Source organism: Schistocerca cancellata, chromosome 4 (genome assembly GCF_023864275.1).
Source record: "Schistocerca cancellata isolate TAMUIC-IGC-003103 chromosome 4, iqSchCanc2.1, whole genome shotgun sequence".
Classification (NCBI taxonomy): Eukaryota; Metazoa; Arthropoda; class Insecta; order Orthoptera; family Acrididae; genus Schistocerca; species Schistocerca cancellata.
This window is the reverse complement of record NC_064629.1, coordinates 117,839,380-117,845,155: the sequence shown is the minus strand read 5'-3', so window position 1 is coordinate 117,845,155 and position 5,776 is coordinate 117,839,380. Positions and strand designations below refer to the sequence as shown.

Sequence of the window (5,776 nt, the reverse complement as noted above, 5' to 3'; positions counted from 1 at the left end):
TTATCATATCCTTCAATATGTACATTATGGCCAGGTAACAGGCACAACTACTGCCGCTTACAGTCAGCTGTTCATTCACGTTAGATCATCACGCGGCTCGCCGTCGCAGCTAACAAGCTGCACAGCGCAGTTTTTCTTTTTGTACTGTGCGATCTGCCTGTTCACCGCAAACGTAGCCACACACCGTATTTCTCCGTGATTTAGTGTGACTGTCTAATAACTTCTGGTTAGGTTCTTCATGCCCATAGATACGGGATGTCAGGTTTGGTAGTTACTATTTTAGAAGGAATTTTTTAAAAATTTACGTACCTTTCAGTTTTCCGGTTTTATATTTGACGACTACTGGTACGCTCCAATCAGTGGACTAGTATGATTTACACCGCTAAGATGAGTTCTTTTTATAAGTTAATTAAGTCAATAGTTACTTAGCAGGAGTAAGATAGATTCGTCGTCACAACTTTATGTAATACATACGTTACTGTTAATTTACAAAAATTCTGAAGATGCGCCACTACCGTGAGACGCATCAGTTTTAAAAGAAATAGTTGCAAAAGAGACAGCCTTTTTATTTGAAAATTGAATTACTGTTGCTGAACCAGACCGGAAATAGAGTGGAGGTATATATTTGATAAAAAATCACTTACTCCTCAGCATAATAATTTCTCTCACTCCTGCAAAAAGCGTACCCGTAAACCAACTTCGATGAATTTTGTTTAAAATTTTGAGTTTTTGATACAGTTTTGTTTAGCCCGTGCTACATTCTTTCTCATGAAGACTACAAATAATAGGCACCAATGCTATACTAATCAAGTCATGAGAGGCTGCCATAGGGGAGCCGTTGGCACCTACAACGACGGGGACATAAAAAAAAATATTGGCTACATAGTAGAATCGAAATCTGAGTCAACAAGTGACAACGAGACGTTTTGACCGTACAGCGATCCTAAAACTTCCTTCGGACAATATCTAGCGCTGCCTATCCAGTCACTACGTATTTCGCGATCGCTGTTGATATCCTGTACTTCCCTGTATAATGTTTAGTTGATACTTATTTCCAGTGTTGTGTATAGCGCGTTTCACTGGCACGGTAATATGTTGAGGCTATAACGCAACATGAGCATAAACGGGGCGAAAGTGTTGCCACAAATTGTGGCGTTGCTGTATACACATAGAATGCCTGATATGAGCCTTAGCGATTTTCCATGTGAACAATTTTTTTGTCGGCTGTACATTCGTTTAGTAAATGACAGAGAATTTGGGCGATAAATGCCATTAGATTTCTAGTTAATCGGTTATACAGGACTCTTTTTATTTACAGTAGACGAATAAATGTTTCTATTCTTGTAAAAGAATAATGCTCCGAATAAATATTTCTATTCAATATTCAAAAATAACGAATAATTTTTATCTGTATTCGTTATTCCTCATTCGAATAAATTTTGTCTATCTCTGGCGATACGAGAAGCGAGCCACACATGCGCAAACTGCAAATTCTTAGCCTGTGAGCAAGTGAGAGCTAACTCGTGACATCCACGTGGCTGTGGGCAAGTGCTCACTCAGGTGTTATTGCTTCGGCCATCTTCGACAGCTTCCACCAACGTACACTAAGTGTATTGATGCTGCCCTCGCACGCCGCAGCCACGCGCAGACCACTCTGACCGCCACGTGGCTGCAGGGCTCTACTGACCACCCGTTGTTGCAGCTTTAAGTCGGGGTTAAGAACAATATCAGATGGCACAGTTATTACGGAATTGGAACCGAATGCCGCACTGATTTCTTTGACACACTCAACTTCGTCACGCTTGTCCAGTATTGGCAAATTCTTGTCAGGTTTTAGGCCATAAATCCGGAAACTCATCATAGATTTCGTTCTAAAGACGTTTGAGCACGAATTTTGTTCTACTATTTAGCTACTATAGATCTTTCTAGAAATGCCATCTTCTTGATAGTACCACCTCAATCCATGACAGGCAAAATTTGCTCATTGTGCACAGCAGTGAGCATTGCTGCTAGATTATAACGGAAATCGAACACAGCCGAATGTCTTTCACAAACAATACTCATGAGAAACTATGCACGGGACATGTCTCAGACCACTTCTGTAAGCTTCCCAGTCTCGTGCACAGGTTTCATATTAAAGAGTTTCCTTACAATTAACATATTTCATCTTGGAAGATTAGTCGATGTTACTCTTGTCGAAACTATTATGCTAGCTATCATCGACATCTTCAGTCTCTGTCTTGTAAATGGTATCTGACCCGCTGAGGGGAAGCAAATATTAATTCAACCAATACCCAAGAAAGATAACCCAAAATCATCAGGCGACCTTAGGACTATCAGCATTTTACCTACAATTTCTAAAGGCTTTCAGTACATTCTTCAAGAACAGCTGACAGTTTACCTTAATACTTATAACATCAACGATAAATATCAATCAGGCTTCCGAAAACACCACCGCACAGGAACTACCTTTAACCAATGTGACTGACATCATACACGCCATGGGCAGACGCTAGGTGACCAATTTAACACTCATTAATTTTAGCAAGGTTTTTGATAGTGTTGATTTCGATATATTACTTATTAATATGAAGTAGCTGAATTTCCTAAATAGTGCAATACTGTGTTTTCACAGTTGCCTCAAAACTGCATGTCAACGAGTCACCCGTGTGTCGGAGGTGTCATCATGTGAAACATGTGCTCTCTAGAGTCCTACAGCGTTCTGCCCTTGGTGCACCGCTTTTCTCCCAGTGCATCAATGATACTTCATCTGTGTTTCATTCTTTTAACTACCATTTATATGCTGAGATCTTCAGTTGTACTTCAGCACCAGCCCTGCTTCCTTATCAGGTTTGGATGACGATCTTTGTTCAGTATCACGATGGACACAAAACCTGGGTCTTAAACTAACCCCTGAAAAATCACAGATCTACATCTACATCGATTCTCCGCAATCCACCATATGCTGCGTGGTGGAGGGTACGTTCTACCACCACTAGTTGTTTCCCTTCCCATTCGCTAATAGAGCGAAGAAAAATCGATTGTCTATATGCCTCGTTACGAACCCTAGTATCTCTTATCATATATTCGTGGTCCTTACGCGAAATGTACGTTGGCGGCAGTAGGTTCGTTCTAAAACCAGCTTCAAATGCTGATTCTCTAAATTTTCTTAGTAGTGTTCCCCGAAAAGAACGTCGGCTTTCTCCAGGGGTTCTCATTTGAGGTCCCGAAGCATCTCCCTAACACTTGAGTCTTGTCGAGCGTACCGGAAGAAGTCAAGCAGCTCGACTGTGAATTGCTTCTACGTCTTCCTTTAATCCGACCTGAAGAAGATCCCAAACACTCGAGTTCCTGTACAGGTGAACCACATTGTACCAAAACTCTCCCATTGAACGTAAGCCGGCCATTCACCTTGCCCACTCCAATTCTTATATGCCCGTTCCATTTCATATCACTTTCCAGTTTCACGCCTAGATATTTAATCTACCGGACTCTGTAGGATTTCAGGCTCGGCTAATATGCGAGTACATCGACGGAGCAGCAAGTTAAGTGTTTATCTTTTTTTGTGTTTTCCTCTTAGTATATGTATTAAATTTTGCGCGTGTTTTTCTCTTTAAGTGTTTTAGTCTCAGGTGTTTGTAAGGATGTGCGCGTGCTGTGTGCGGACGCAGAAGCAGCTGGCCGCAGTTCGCGAACAGCTGAATGTGAAACTTCCTGGCAGATTAAAACTGTGTGCTCGACCGAGACTCGAACTCGGGACCTTTGCCTTTCGCGGGCAAGTGCTCTACCAACTGAGCCACCGAAGCACGACTCACGTCCGGTACTCACAGCTTTACTTCTGCCAGTATCTCGTCTCCTACCTTCCAAACTTTACAGAAGCTCTCCTGCGAACCTTGCAGAACTAGCACTCCTGAAAGAAAGGATATTGCGGAGACATGGCTTAGCCACAGCCTGGGGGATGTTTCCAGAATGAAATTTTCACTCTGCAGCGGAGTGTGCGCTGATATGAAACTTCCTGGCAGATTAAAACTGTGTGCCCGACCGAGACTCGAACTCGGGACCATTGCTGTGAGTACCGGAGTACAGGACGTGAGTCGTGCTTCGGTAGCTCAGTTGGTAGAGCACTTGCCCACGAAAGGCAAAGGTCCCGAGTTCGAGTCTCGGTCGGGCACACAGTTTTAATCTGCCAGGAAGTTTCATATCAGCGCACACTCCGCTGCAGAGTGAAAATTTCATTCTGGAAGCTGAATGTGCTTTTGGCTACGTTCATGCTGCTACCACGGGGTGTGGCGGTGGCGTATAATCTGGCGCGCCGCATGGGACACCGCAGGTGTCGCTTGCATTGCTCACGGGCTCTGCTTCCGAGGCACCAGACGCGGTGGGTCCGCCCTCACAGCAGGGTGACTGGCGGATGGTAACGCGTTCGCGTCGCTCGAGGCGGAGGGCCGCTGTGGAGACTTGCCCCTGGCCTCGCCCATTCATCCTGCGAGTGCACAAGAGGTTGCTCCTTCAGGCAGGTTTCGAGTTGGCACAGGGGGGAGGGTTTAGTGCCTCCAGCACACCGGTCGGCAAAGATGTAGCGAGAAGATCGATAATAAGGTCTGGATCAAGTGCGCCTATCACGAGAGAGGCCAGGGACCCACCGACAAGCAACTCGCCGCCAACGCCCTCCCGACAGCAAGTATTTAAGCCACCGCTGCTGACCGGAGGTTCTAACTCAGTCACTGATTGACTCATTGACTCACTCGGGCTACGACAGTGCATAGCGACCAGATTTGTGCAATAGCAAGATTACTGATATTGTCTGCAAGAGGACTGTTACTGATGAGCTTGTACCGAAACACATGGACTCCGCTGAAGATACGTAAATGTTCGTGTAAATAAAGAATCGTATTACTTTACATGTGCATTTGTGTACTAGAAAGAGGATACTGGCCATCCATAACAACATTCCCTCCCGTGCTTCCTACAGTACACGACTCTACACTAATGTTAGGCGCGTTGTGGAGACCTTTAGGAACATAGCGTTCAGGGCTGGAAAGAAAGCCAACGTGCACTCGGTACATCGGCTGAGGGGCCTCATACGAGATGTGGAGGTAGCCTTGCTTGTGGCTATCGAGCGTGCAGGACGCAGTCGTCTGCTAATTGCGGTTCAAATCGGCGCCAGCGATGCGTATCGCATGGGTTCAAAAAAATGGTTCAAATGGCTCTGAGCACCATGGGACTTAACATCTGAGGTCATCAGTCCCCTAGAACTTAGAACTACTTAAACCTAACTAACCTAAGGACATCACACACATCCATGCCCGAGGCAGGATTCGAACCTGCGACCGTAGCGGTACGCGGTTCCAAACTGACGCGCTTAGAACCGCACGGCCACATCGGCCGGCCTATCGCATGGGTTCTGAGGCGATCCTCAGTTCGTACAAGAAGCTGAAGGAGGTGTTGAAGACTGCTGGCCTCGCGCGTGGGGTGCAAGCAGAGCTCGGATGGATGGTTGGTTGGTTGGTTGTTTGGGGAAGGAGACCAGACAGCGTGGTCATCGGTCTCATCGAATTAGGGAAGGATGGGGAAGGAAGTCGGCCGTGCCCTTTCAGAGGAACCATCCCGGCATTTGCCTGGAGTTAGCAGAGCTCGGAGTTAGCAGCATTGTTCCCAGAGTTGATATGAGTCCTTTGGTTTGGAGCCGAGTGAAGAGTCTCAACAAAAGGCTTCGCCAACTCTGCGACGGTCTTGGCTGCAAGATTCTTGAACTGCGTTATCGTGTGGGGATTTG

General features: G+C 45.7%; 1 non-coding gene across 1 annotated transcript; it reads right to left on the bottom strand.

Annotated features, from left to right (window-relative positions):
* Positions 1–3,732: 3,732 nt before the first annotated feature.
* Trnas-cga (transfer RNA serine (anticodon CGA)) lies at positions 3,733–3,807 on the bottom strand. The gene has a single exon. It is a non-coding gene; the product is annotated as a tRNA-Ser (tRNA).
* Between the last annotated feature and the right edge of the window lie 1,969 nt (positions 3,808–5,776).